This window comes from Lissotriton helveticus, chromosome 3_1 (assembly GCF_964261635.1).
Source record: "Lissotriton helveticus chromosome 3_1, aLisHel1.1, whole genome shotgun sequence".
Classification (NCBI taxonomy): Eukaryota; Metazoa; Chordata; class Amphibia; order Caudata; family Salamandridae; genus Lissotriton; species Lissotriton helveticus.
In genome coordinates, this window is record NC_136061.1 from 1,164,464,969 (window position 1) to 1,164,479,380 (window position 14,412).

The following is a 14,412-nucleotide window of genomic DNA, read 5'->3' on the forward strand; positions in this document are numbered from 1 at the left end:
GAACAAAAGGCGGTTGGGGAGTCCCTAATTTCCGGTTGTATTACTGGCTTATCTTTTTAAGACATATGGGTATATTACTTTTTAGGGATGTCATCATTGAAGAATCAGTATATCCGACAGTCTATGAATTACTGCTAGGTGAAGAAGCAACCCAATGTTTAGTAAAAATCATAGAACCCAGGTATTATAAAAAAACTACATTTAAAATTGTAATAGTGGCATTTGCCGTTTGGCGGCAAATAAAAAAAAAATAGTATGTTTAAAGGAAATTCATTATTATTCTCCTGTTCTAAACAATCATATGTTACCAGCAATTTTTCATGACTAAATTATTAAAAGATGGTATCATTCTGGAATTTACGTACTAGGAGACTTATACCAAGATACTCAATTTGCCTCATTTTCTGACCTTCAAATAAGATATGGTTTATTCAAAAATGACTTTTTTAAATACCTTCAGATACGGAGCTTTTTAGAATCTAAAGGCCTTCTAGATCATAGCTGTATGAGTAAAAATTATATTCTAGAAATTAGCAGGAAAGTTAAAAAAATAGGCTTAGTTTATGTTACTGCTATTAATCAAATTGAAGACGATCTTTTGCTAGTAGAGAGCAAATGGCAAAGGAAATATTCGAACTCAAGAATGTTGATATGGGAAGATCTATCGAATTATCAATCAAGATTTTGTTTAATGGCTCACTTCAAAGTCAACACTACATGTCAATCTTTGACCTTTATTATTCCCCTATTAAAATAGCGAAATGGAAAACAGGTAATGGAGATAGATGTAACCGATGTGATTGATGCTGATTCTATTCACATGTTTTTCAAATGTATGAAACTATCCCGTTTTATTGCTGATATAGAATCATTTATAAATAATAGTTTAGGGATTGTTGTAAATCTAACTCCTGAATTAGTCATTTTAGGCATTCAAAGGGATCACATCGGAATTAGATCTACAGCCGTAGAAGCCTTTTTGTTTATTTGCATGTCAGTCTTTCGTTTCTGCATTACTTCTCGGTGGATTGATATTGAGCCCCCAGTTTTTCACCACTAGCAACTTAAATTGCTCTCTATATATCAATTAGAAATGGCAATGTACAAACTCAAAGGGACTAAAGAAAAGACACAAGGACAAAAAATATGGGATCCGATATCTAAATGGATTTTATATGATTTATTTATTTTATGGGATGTCATTTGCTCTCTAGGAAGGATTATATATCTGTTACTTTGATCTTTTTTTTCTCTTTCTTTTTGTGATTTTGATATGTATTTTGCTCTTTGTTTGGCTGATTGTTGAAATAAAAGCTAAATAAAATAAAAAAAATTAAAAAGGAAATCATTTCGACCAACGCGGCGACACAATGGTTTCCGACTGACTCGGATTCGGGGAGTCCAACTAACCGATTACGATGCTTCCGACTACTGTTCAATCGGACTCCCTTTGGCTGCAATTGGAGCCTGTGTTCCAACCGACAACACAGGCTCCCATCGAAGAAAGAAAGGGATGGTTGCGGAAAACCTTGCACCCTGTGTCGGGCGCCTCTTGGTGCCTGCCACAGCATGCATGGTTCAAAAGAGGGGACCCATGGGTACTCCCACGGGCCCCAATTGGAGGACCTCGGGTGAAGTGGGGCCTATTATGGGTGCCCCAAATCGGTTTCTGACAGCCGATCTGTGTCGGAACAACCGATTCGGAAAGGCTGTCCTAATCGAACATCATAATACATCGGTCAGAAACGTGGTCCGTAGACCTGTATGAGTCGCTCTGACCGACTCAGTTTCTCTGAATGCCGTTTGGAAGCGAGTTGTTACCGAGTCGGAAAGTCAGAACGGTTTCCGACCATCGCAATCGGTCAGTCGGATATGTTTCAGAGTCGGTCGGAAATGCGGGTTCTGACATTGATTCGGTCAAACCGAATGCCGTTCGGAGTCTTTCCCACAAACATCGTAATGAGGCCCTAAGTGTTTTGCACACTTCTGTCATTGGGCAATACTTGGGCTACATTTAGGTGATATTTGTGATATATGGTGGCTATCTTGGGAGACTTATTTGTTATGCAGGTCCCTAATGTCCTCATTTACTGCAGTATCCTCAGTAAAAAATGCTTTCAATTTTCCACTTTGATTACATCAAGATGACGTTTAGACGTGCTTCACTTTTTTCATAAATTCAGAATGCTAGCACTGTAGTTGCAGATTAGAACACTGCAGTAAAGCTGCTGATCACCAGGGAGTTAACAGGCAGTCTGCTGCTGGTGTTGAAAGTGCATGTTTCACTCTGCATTGTTGGAATGTTTTAATGAAATAGAAGAGGAAGATATTTGAGGACTCACTTAAAATGTGTCCCAATTTCATTCTTCGGCACTAACCATAATTTCTATGACAATGTGAAACCCCTCATTCTGTTCCTTTCTAAAGTACATGTTTTAAGTTTTGCCAGTTTCATTCAATCAAGATGGCTTCAGGTGTGCCATACTTTTGTCATAAGTTAGACTGTTAGCCCTCTAGTTGTGCTTTAGAATACTCTGATAAGCTGCAGTAGAACAGAACGAATTCAACTGATAGGCTGCTCTTGTTGGAAGTACATGTTTTACTGAGACTGTCGGACTTCATATTCATATGCCCGAGAAAGCTGGTGGGAACTTACAGAAAATATGCTCTCATTTTAGCTTCTGGAGCATCTTCCACAACCTCTATAGGAAAATCATGAGAAAACAGTAATCTCTCAAACTTGATTAATGAAATCCCAGCAGAAGGCTTTTTCACAGGGGGGAATCACCTTGGAACACACCACAAGCCCTAAAATTAGTATGGTAATATCAACAAATGATTTATATTGTAACTAAAATCTGTTATCACGCTTATATGTTCTCCTTTTTGTAACCCTCAAACTTGCCATTTCACTGCAATGCATTTAAATTGGCTGCTATCATGTATATTGGTCCCAAGATGACTGCCAGAAATATCTGGTTGAAATGCTGACAGACAATCATGTCTCATCATGAGATCTGTGCTTAGGCTCTGCCCAGCTATACAAATTTATTTTTCCTTGAATAGCTCAAAAACTACCGAACGGATTTACACCAATTAAAAATAAAGGCTTTTTCTGGTCCAAGAACTAGCTTTCTTCCAAATTGTATTTAATTCTGTTTTGAAGTTCGGACTGTTCAAAATCCCTATGCGAATTAACATGAGAAACAGACTTTTTTTTACCTCGCCTTTTTTTCCGCCCCCCTCTTGACAGATCACTCCGAAACTTTCCATGGACAGCTAGAATTAGGAGAGCACTTTTTTGGGACAATTTCGTGAAGATTCGTCAAACGACACCAAAGTGATAAGCAAGCCAAAAAAAGGTTTTTCCTATGAAAAAAAGTCTTATACATATATAAAAGGGTGCCAGCATTAAATTACAGTGCAAGGAGTGTATAATGCATTTTCGGCCCATTCACAAAATTCTGTGGGATCTCCATGAGTTTCTTTTGCAACTCCGCAGAATTCCACTGAGTAAAATTCCTTAAGTTCTTCCCAGGCCTAATCAAAACTACTAGTTTCACCCAGAAAGCCATTTGAGGCATCCAGGTTCAAATCCTTTTTGCCTTCAAGGACCTCTACATTGAAATGCACTTCCACCAGCTGCTTGTGCTGTAAATCAGTCCTGAAGACGGGTGCTCGAGGATAAACACCGAAGACCTCATCACAAATTTGCAAAATTTGTTAATATGGAAATCAGTGTGTCTTTATGTTTAGGTAGTGAATTGTATTGTCTGTCTTCATTGTCAATTTTGCATCATTTCCCTACACTCACTTGTAAAGCGCCACCATACTCCCCACTTAAATTTGTAGTGCATAATGAACATACTTAGGTTATCAATCCCATGTGTCAGTTACGATAGTTGGTACATTTATTGTTCTTATATTCAGTTCTGCTCAAAATGTTATAATCCCCAAGCAAATAAAGAAGCTTCAACAGATCTATACACAGACAGATGAGACGAGCCAAAGATGCACTGTATTCATCTTGTGAAACCGGAAACAGTTGTGTAGAGCAAAATGAGAGACAACCCCTGCAGAATGCGAATACTCCCTTCCCTCCCCTCGGAGTCTCCCATATCTCACAGACATTACTGAGGGGCCCTGGAGAGTTGGGGACCCCAATGCTTCGAACTGGGAATTGAGTTGACAATATCATCAAGCTTCTCCTAGAATCATTCAAAATACATCATGGCCAGCTATGGACAGAAGCCTCTCTGTTTGTCACCTCATATACAGCCATGAACTTATAAAAAACAATAAATGCAGCATCTGTGCCGCGTATGCCTGTCTTCCATCTGTACCCCAATTGGTAGAAGCAAACAAAATTACCTAGGTTTTAGGATATGCTTTTAAGTAATTTTTCCCAATAATTCCTGATCAAAAACAAATTCAGCAGGGTTTTATGAGTTTTCAATTGTTCTGAAGTACCTAGGGCTTGTGGTGCGCCAACAAACTACATCCAGCTTTCAGTGTATTTCCTGAGTGGTGTTTGGGGCCATTGTAGTTGGGGCGAAAAGAACAAGAAATATGGAAAATAGGTTTTAAGGCTAAGCAAGAAGGTGACATGCCTTGTGCTTGTAGCATAAGCATTTTACATCTCACTTGTATGTCAGGTACACATTCAAAAGGACACTTTATTGGTACAGCCACTTGTTTGATTATCACTAGCAGGCATAATTGAAAGTCAGGCTCATTATGTTCTCAAGTACGTGCGTCGGTGGGTGAATACTCTCAGTGGCCAGGGCGCAAGTCATGTCCAATGCATCCACAAAACCAGCATCCATGTTCTTAAAAACCTCTCTCGACACTAGATAATGACAATAGCCATGAAATTCACTAAATTTTTCCACCGCTTTGTTGGTGTCCCTGGTGTTCTCAGTCTTTATGATGACTTTGGTGTCAGGGCTCCGGGTCAGCAGTCGCTCGATGGCCTTGCGTATGTTGAGTGCTCGGCGGATGTACAGCTGGAGAGGGAATTGTCGGAAGTGCTGACCCATCGTGATGGCGAAGATGGTGTTGCGACCTCCGCCAATTTTGTCAATTTGTCGACTGGTGTATTTGTCTTCTTTAAAAAAATAGAACCTAAAGCTTTCAAGTGGAAATCCATGCCTTTTGTATGATACCATAATGTCCTTGTACATGTGGATGGCTAGGAGTGTCTTCTGCCAGGAAGACCAACCGGATTCATGGTGGTCGAAGTAGGTCATTACTGAGAAGAAAAATACAGAATGTAACAAACATCAGAAGGTTAGTCATGAAATAAATTAGCATTATCATAACACAATGCATGTAATACTTTCTCAACATATGCTTTTAATTTGTTTTGTTGTGTGTTTTAGATTTTAAGGAATCAAAAACTTTCAGCTTTCCCTACATACCGAGGGTTGTCAAAATGTTCTTTTCCAAAACGACATTTTTCAGATTGCACACATATTACATATGTTACAATGGCAAGCAAAAAATAGCTGAATTCTTTTATTATGTAAATAAATATGTTTCACCATAAAAGCCCCTATTAAAACCTATTGCCACACTAGGATTCAGAGACACAAGGTCAGGTAGACTACTGTTCTGAATGCCGGAAGAATTTGAGTTCCCTAAAGAAGCCAGACCACACAGCTACTTCCAGATCTAAATAACGATCATGCCACTCTGCTAAAAAGGCAACTCTCAGCTCAGCCGAAGATCTACACAAGGTCTTGTATCAAATGTACCTTTCCAATCTATCCCCAGAGCCATAAGAAACTAAGAGCAGCAGTAACAAATATATGCAGTATTTGAACCAGTGAGACCCCAATGGCTACACTATACATCTGACTCTGGTTGGGCGTAGCGCCAGGAAATCCATGCCCTCTCAGCAACATATCCCACAGTGACAACACAATCCTTTATCCAATGCACATGGTTTTGAAAAGAAGGAATTTTAAAAGGGGGCCTCCCATTTCAACTTTTCTATCATACACTTCTATTACGAAAAAACCTTCACTCACTCCACACTTACTCATTAAGCCAGCGAATAAAAACATGGAACCTATGATTCAAAATGAAATCTACATTAGAAGGCAGTCTGTTTGTCATTAATTACTTTACCACTACTGTAGCAGGTAGCAGATGTCTGAGGGAAAGTGTTTGCATTACATTTGAGTCTTTACTTTCAGCAAAGTAGGATTTTGTTGGGCATCTGCCCTTTCTGCAGGCTCACCATGAATTTATTTTGTTGCTTTTTTGCTAAACCCTATTTTTACTGTGTTGTGTTCCTTCATTCCAGGAAACAAACAGCCGTTCTGCCACAACACACTTTTCAAAGCAAAGTAACTTCAAAGTTTTTATCCTGTTCTACGCTGGGATATCAGTAAATGTTATACATATCTGTCTAAACACATACTGGACTAAACACATACTGGACTGAATGTAGTTACACATGTTACTAGATCTTTTACTGGTTCCTTCATTGTGGTTTTGAGTAGGCATTCCCTTGGTTGGTACTTTGCTCTTTTTTGGCATTTTCGTATTGATTTGATTGGGTAATCTCTACTTTGTAGTTTTAGACTCAGCTCTCTAGCTTGCTCTGTATAATCTTGGGTCTTACTACAGTTCCTTTTCAGCCTTAAAAATTGGCTATAAGGAAGAATGTCTTTCAAGGGCTTTGGGTGAAAACTTTTATAGGACAGCAGGCTATTTTTAGATGTAGGTTTGTAGTAAGTTTTTGTTTCTATCTGTCCATTCTCCACAAAGATTGTAATATCCAAGTAATCCAGCTTGTTTTTGTTTGATGTGAAAGTAAACTTTGGTCTCTCAGATTAAGCCACTCAATGAATTTGTCTAGGTTTGTACTGTTCTCTTCCCAGAGCATTATGACATCGTCAATATATCGTTTCCCAAAAATTATTTTGGAGATGAATGGATTGGATCATTGAGGAAGTGTCAGGACTCGAATTCGCTCACATATAGTCCTGCCAGCGAAGGAGCAAACGCACTGCCCATCGATGTCCCATGACAATGTACGTAGAGGGCACCGTTGTTTTCGAAAAAAATTCTGTCAGCGCTAATCAGCAACATTCTAAAAAAAAGTGGCGTGGAGTTCGGTAATTCCATTGTTCTGCAAAGAGGATGTTTTCCAATGTTTGTAACATTCCTTTTTGGGGGAGACTGGTGTAGAGGGACTCTACATCTAGTCCCACCAGATGCATTGAGTCTTCATTGAATACCATGTCTGTCAGTTGGTTCAGTAAATCCCTGGTATCTTTTAAATAAGTAGGCGTCTTTTGTATCAAAGGTTTTAAAAACTGGTCTGGGAACTTGGACAAAGGTTCGAGTACTGAACCTAAACCCGATACTATCGGGCGTCCTTTTGGGGGCGATCTATTTTTGTGCGTCTTTGGGAGTGAATAAAAGTATTGTATCTTAGGTTCACGTGCCACTAAAAAATCTGCTTCATGTTTAGTTATCCATGCATTCATTTCTGCTTCATGCACCATTATTTTTATAGTGTTCTGCAGTCTTGAGGTTGGGTCAATAACGATCCTTTTGTAAAATTTGGTATCAGAGAGGAGGGCGAGGCATTGTTGATTGGAGGCTTCTTTTTCTAAAATCACAATGCCCCCCCTTTATCTGCTGGCTTTATGATGACATTATCATTCTTTTGTAGTGTGCCTAGGGCCTTTTGTTCTTTCTTCGTTATGTTTTGAAAGGTTTTCTTGTTAGTATGTCTTAATTCGTCTGCTTCTTTCATTATCGCCTGTTCAAAAGTTTGGATTTATATAGGTACCATACTGTTTGGAGGGTTGAAGGTCGATTTCCTTCTTAGATTAGTATCACTCTCTTGGCTTGGTAATTCTTTTCCTTCAAAAACTGCTTTCAATTTAAGTTTTCTACAGAATTCTGCTAATTCGTATTTTAGTTTGAAGGTGTCGAGTGACGGCGTTGGGACGAATCCTAGACCCTTATTCAAAACTTTGATCTGATCCTCTGACAAGATTATATCTGTGAGGTTCACAATTAGTGATTCATTGTGCTGGTTCCAGGTTTCTCCTTCGACATGCTCCGTGTCATCATGTTGCGTTGTTGGTCTTGCCAAGTTATGTTTTTCCTTCGTCCTCTCTGTTGATTCTGGCCTCTTCCTAAAAAAGGTTGCTGTTGTTGTATCCCTTCTGGGCCTGGCATTTGTTGTCCCATCATGTGTGGCATTGGTGGTATTCCTTGGTTGTATGGATTCATCCAGCCTTGATAGTGTGGCATGTATGGTTGAAAGAATGGCATTTGGTGACCATGAAAATTTGGTCTTTGCCATCTGTTGGCTCTCCGTGGACGTTGACCGTGGTAGTTATTTCTTCCCCTCTTGGGTGTTTGATCATCACTACTCCCGTCCGAATTTTCTGATGAGTTCCATCCTGTTGACTCGTTATCAGACCATGGTTCCGGTACTGTGTATTCTTCCTTCGAGTAGGGGTGCATCTTCTCATGGCTGAAGCGTTAAAGATCTTTGCCCAATTTTTGTAATTTGTTCTGCATTAAGAATTCTTTTGTTTCATTCATTTCTTTATGTATTTCTTCTAGTCTTTTTCTATAGACTGAGATATGTGCAACTTTTTTTAGGTCTATTTCACTTGTTTGAATTTTCACAAGTAATTCGTCCGACAGTCTCTTCGCTGTTTTGACTATCAGTACTAGATAATCGAGTGTACATTTCCAAGATATGGAAGACCAGTCTCTTCTAAATACTAAGTCATGTAAGAAGATTCGAGGGGCATTGCGTACCCATAAGCCTCTTGGTGCTGTTTTAGATCTTAAATATTCGGTCATTATTATCCTGTGAATGGCTGTTTTTATCTGTTCCCTTTTCATTTCTGTCAGAGCATCCCAATGATCCGTTTGTGCCTAGGTTTGTGTTAGTTCTGTGTTCTGCAATAGCGGTTGCGCTGATTAGATTTCATTGATGTCACTTTCAGTGTAACTTAAACCAAAATTGTCCTCCATATTCCGTGTTCCAGTGATACTTAGTAAAAGTACCAGTAAAAGATCTAGTAACATGTGTAACTACATCCAGTCCAGCGTCATACGAAGTGAAGAAAATTGTGAACAAAAATTGGAGAATTCTGACGTCGGGAAAACTAAACTGGCCTTATCCCCGTTTCGCCAACAAACGAACAAGGAATATCAAGGACATGCTTGTCCACACAAGACCGCAACAAAGAAATAAGATTGAAATAATAAGAAACGTGGGCATGGCCCCATACCAGGACATTACCCATGCGGAACCTGTCTGGTCTGTAAACTTACAACAGTTTCAAGAACACTCAACTTGTCAGATACTCTAGTTTGGACACAAAGACAGCATACAAATTGCAAATCGACACATAACTTGCTCGGTTTGAGATCGTAAAACAGTGTCCTACAAATCAAAGTTGTCCTAACTTTTCCTGAGCACTTTCCAGTTATGTGAGAGGCCAACAGCAACCTCACAAAAACAGCTTAAATACAGCGTGTATATATGTTTAATTACATGTTGTATGTATATATTGTATTTGTATCTTTATTTTTTGTGTTTCCACAAACTACAGGTATAATTTAACCTTGCAAAGAAACACAGTGAAACACAAGACCCACTTTATTTACTACACAAATAGTGTAAGTACTATCTTTTTTGTCCTGATGAATGCCCCTTAGACCCGCTGGGCATAATGGGGCAGAAACATGTCGACCTAATTTGAACAGAGGTATAGAGGTCCAAGTAACATGGTCCACATATATACCCTTTATTTTTAACAACACTCCTCATCCATATTTCAATTAAAGTGTTTTCATTTTGGATGAGAGTTTTTTACCCACTTTTTATCTGTATGTGGTACAACATCTATCCCTGGACACTACTGCGTCTTCCAGTGGTTGCCTCAGGCTTGAGGCTTGCATACAACAAAATAAAAACTTAATGATGATGCAACAACGCATTAGTGAAGGCGGAGAACCAAGATATAGCGCCACCGTTCCCACAATGCATGTATGAGGGTTTTTTAAGAAGGAGAGAGAACCTTGGTAACGCAGTTACAAGTTGTCCACTCCCCGCCCTTCTCTTTGATTTTAAAGAAATAGAAGAACTTAGGAAGGAGATCACAGACAACAGAGCACTGACGAATGCAAAGGAAGCCTTAGACAGATTAGATAAGACCATTGGAGAGTTTAACACTGTTACACTAAATAGAAAGTTATACAAACTTGCCAAAGATATAAGAACTTATGACAAAAAAAATCACATATCCCTATATATCTGACGAGTACTATGAACAGGTGAACCAGGGTCAATTTGTAAATAGAGGGAGACAAGGTGGTCGTAAACACAAAACCTTCTCTGAGTCATCTTACTCCAGTGGCCCTGACAGTGACTACGAACACACTGGTTCTAACCCAAACAGACAACATCCCCAACCAGGTCCAAGTTACCAGGGTCCCAACTACTCTGAGATAACACAAGGTCCTTTTTTAGAGAAAGCAGATGGACTACACACAGAGGGGGAGGACCACAACAGGGTTGGTCAAAGGTCAGAGCAGGGGGTGGAACTACAGAGGACCAGAAACAGGAGAGGTGTGAAGTTTTACCCTCAGACACATGGAGAGATACGAACAAGAAGACAAACTTACCATTGGTAAATAATCAGGAGCCTGCTAATGTTCCCACGATAGTGAATTGGAATCGGAATTCACTAATAGACCAGGCAATGAGAATAGAAATATTGAGCTCTGCTAAACAAACTGAAATACGAGGCACTGACCAGACAATAAGAGGGGAAACTCCTAACTCTACAGCAATTGAAATACAAGATACTGATCAGATAGTGAGAACAGAGACAGTGAATACACAGTGAACCAACCCAGTGATCAATCTGTCAGATTATAGTCTATCCACCACTGAATTGTCAGTCCTAGCCAAAGGTTTGAGCTAAGTACCCACGGCCCCCTCTAACAGCTTCAACACCAAAATGGAGTTGCGCCGTTTTTTCATAAATAGAAGGCTAAAGCACTACTTTCACAAAAATCCCAATCCGACTTATGCAAGTAAATGCCCCGCAACACTGCTACGTACACCTTCAACATTTTCACCACCCACGCATATGATGTCCAACAAAATTCTTGCATTTGAACAAGTGGTAATGCGTGATGTACTGAAACTGTACAACACAAAGAAATATATCAAACATAGCATCTGTAAAGAAGAGAAGTTGAGCTTGGAATCACTTAGACAGAATCAAGAAGTAGTGATTAAGTCAAAAGGAGTTCTACTATCAAACCAAGGGAGTAGCCATGGGGGCTGGGTTTGCCCCGGACACAGTGAATCTGTATATGGATCGCTATGAGGACAAATACATCTACAATTCCGATAATCCTTTCTTAGAGAATATTACTCTATGGAAGAGGTATATCGATGAAGTCCTCCTGATCTGGACAGGTAACTCGATTAACTTAGAGGAATTTTGTGGGTGGCTCAATGACAAATCTCAAGATATACAACTAACAACCCATGAAAAATTACGAAGACACGATCACTCTTCTCTTTTTGTGATTGCTTCAGCAGGAGGGGTGTCACAAAGTGTCCTTTCGCGATTCTTCCATGCCTTCCTAGATGCCATGGTTCAGAGGATGCAACATCACATTTACTTCCCCAGCACACCTCAGGCAATAGCACAGACAAAGCAGGACTTTTATCAAATTGCGCATTTCCCACACGTGATAGGATGTATTGATGGCACACATGTTGCTATATCCCCACAGTGGGATATATCGTAGACTCTCAAGAGGGGAGTTTGGCGAGGGATACCTACTCGGTAAATACCTTCAGACATAGGGGTCATTAGTACCAACTACCATGTGCATGTCACAGACTAACATATTTTCTTCTACCCACAGGTGACAGTGCTTATGCAGTACGGGATTTCATCTTGTCTCCCTACCTCATGCCCAACAATGCTAGTGAACGCAGGTACAACAGGGCACACATTGCAACCAGAGGCACCATTGAACGGACATTTGGGATCCTGAAAAGCAGATTGTGGTGCCTCCATAAAAGTGGAGGTGCACTCCAATACAGCCCCAATACGTGTTGTAAAATAGTGGTGGCTTGTGCCATGCTCCATAATATTGCCACACGAAAAGGGACACGAGTGGAGCTGAGTGACTCAGGATCCTCTGACGTAGAGGGGCCTGGACCAGGACGTATTGTAGATGGTAGAGCTGTTGCAGCGGCTGGGCGCCAGAGGCGTGATGAGATTACGCGCAACTATTTTTAGGTAAGGAAAAACGACACAATGGCAATGAATGTAAGTGTGAATGTTGTTGTTAATCCTTAATAGCAGGATATGAATTAACTGAAAACGTACAGTAGTCATACAAGATATATTTGGCACATGTTTCATTCACAGTGCTCAGAAAAGTGAAGTAGTGACTCACAAGTTAAATGCTGCGCAGCCTAATGTTCATTTGCAGGTGTAGCCCTATTGGTCCTGCCACTACAGCGTCTCTCTAAGGTGGGCGGTGGGGTGGTGCTGCTCCGACCTGACTGCATATCTTCTTCACTTGGAGTCAGGACTCCCGGCCCTGTTGTGCGTACTTGGCGCAACTCATCCACAGCAGTGGTCACTTGCAAAAGCGCATTTGCAATGTCTTGTGCAGCATGTGTGAATTGCCGCTGCATCTCAATGCTGCGCCTGGCCTGGATGCTTGATGTAACCGCCAAGCGGTTGATGGCCCGGGTGTACCTATCTTGGCGTTGCCAACCTCTGCGCCTAGCAGTACCCTCTGTACGTATTTCGTCGCATACCGCCTGTAGGCCATCCTTCAGGTCATTCCTAAGTCCACGGAAGCCCTCCCTCATCTCCCTTTGTAATAGTTTAATGTTTTTTGCCTGCAGGTGCTGCACCTGCAACATGTTGAGTTCCAGTCCAGCAAAAACTGAATCCTCTCCTTGCCCTTCAACATTGTTGGCCGTGCGTCGTCTGCGCCTGGCCGCACTTCGTGGGACATTCTGGTCTGTTGCAGGTCCCTCTTGCTGTGTCTATGTGTCCACATTTTTTACATGTTCACCACTTGCATCTGCGTCATCCTGAATTGGCGCAAGTGGTCTGACACTGTGTCTCCTTCTTTGTCTGTGTGTGGTCACGGGGCTGTCCTCCAGATCCGTGTTCACATCTTGGCCGGCATCTCCTGACTCAATACTCTCAACGACTATCCCACTGCCTGAGGGCTGTGTTGAAGATGCTGTGGACAGAACAGCACACATTAATTGACTATACTAACTTGCACTGTATAAATACATTTTCACACCTATTTGATTTACATTGGTCTCTTGTTTCACTGTCATGACCTGCAGGATATATGTTTGACTATTTTAGCTGCAATTTTAACACTTTGATTTACATGTGACGACATCTCCCATGATGCATTGCTATGTCTGGCTGTGTGCCTGCTCTGGACTACCTATCTTGTTTCATGACCCTTGCTCACTGCTGGGGGTGTTGGGGGGTGTAAGGGGTGTGAGGGCATGGTTCTTACCATTTCCAGATGCTGTCTGGTCAGAGCTGTCGAGATCAACCAGTCCTCCCACACTCTCTGGTTGTAGGGTCCCCTCAACCAGTTCCTCCAGGGGTGTGGAATCAGAAACAGATGAGGTCCCACCACCTGTTATCCTGGACTGCTCCAGCCTGGTAGCTAGTTTTTCCTTGGAGCGCAGGCGCAGGTCGGACCAGCGCTTTCCGAGGTCCTCCACACTCCGGGGTGTCACACCCACAGCATTAACCTTGTGCTGGATTTCCTCCCAGGTCCTCCTTTTGCGGCTCTCTGGCACCTCCCTGGATTTCCTTCCAAATAGTAATTCATGGTTTGACACCATTTCATGATTTAGAGCCTCCAGTTCAGCCTCAGAAAACGTTTGTTTTCTTTTCCTTGAGCTTTCACTCTCCTGCTGCTGAGATTCCTGCCTGGGCATGACTCCACTCTTAGCCATGCTTCTCCAGGTACACACTGCACTGTCCCAAACACACCTTCACTCTGCCTCTGATTCAGGAACTCAGGTGCAGCATGGGTAGTCAATCACTTCCTGATTGTGATGTCATCATGCTGCACCAGAGTTCCTGATTGGCTTAAATGCGAAATTAGCAAAATTGCGATCTTTCTCAATAATTGCGATTTGTTTTAAAAAATAGCGATTTTTTATAGCGATTTCGCAACTTGAGCGATTCCTACAGGTTAAGGAATCGCATTTGGAGAAATCGCAAATAAATAGCGATTTTTAAGGAATCGCTGATTATTTGCGATTTCTTTCATACATACCGATTTGCGATTCTGAATGTGCGATTCGGTAAAAATCGCAAATTCTGAATCGCA

At 41.1% G+C, this 14,412-nt stretch overlaps 1 pseudogene; it reads right to left on the reverse strand.

The window, feature by feature from the left end:
* Positions 1–4,706: 4,706 nt before the first annotated feature.
* Positions 4,707–14,412, reverse strand: part of LOC144824220 (NXPE family member 2-like) — an 81,840-nt pseudogene continuing 72,134 nt past the window's right edge.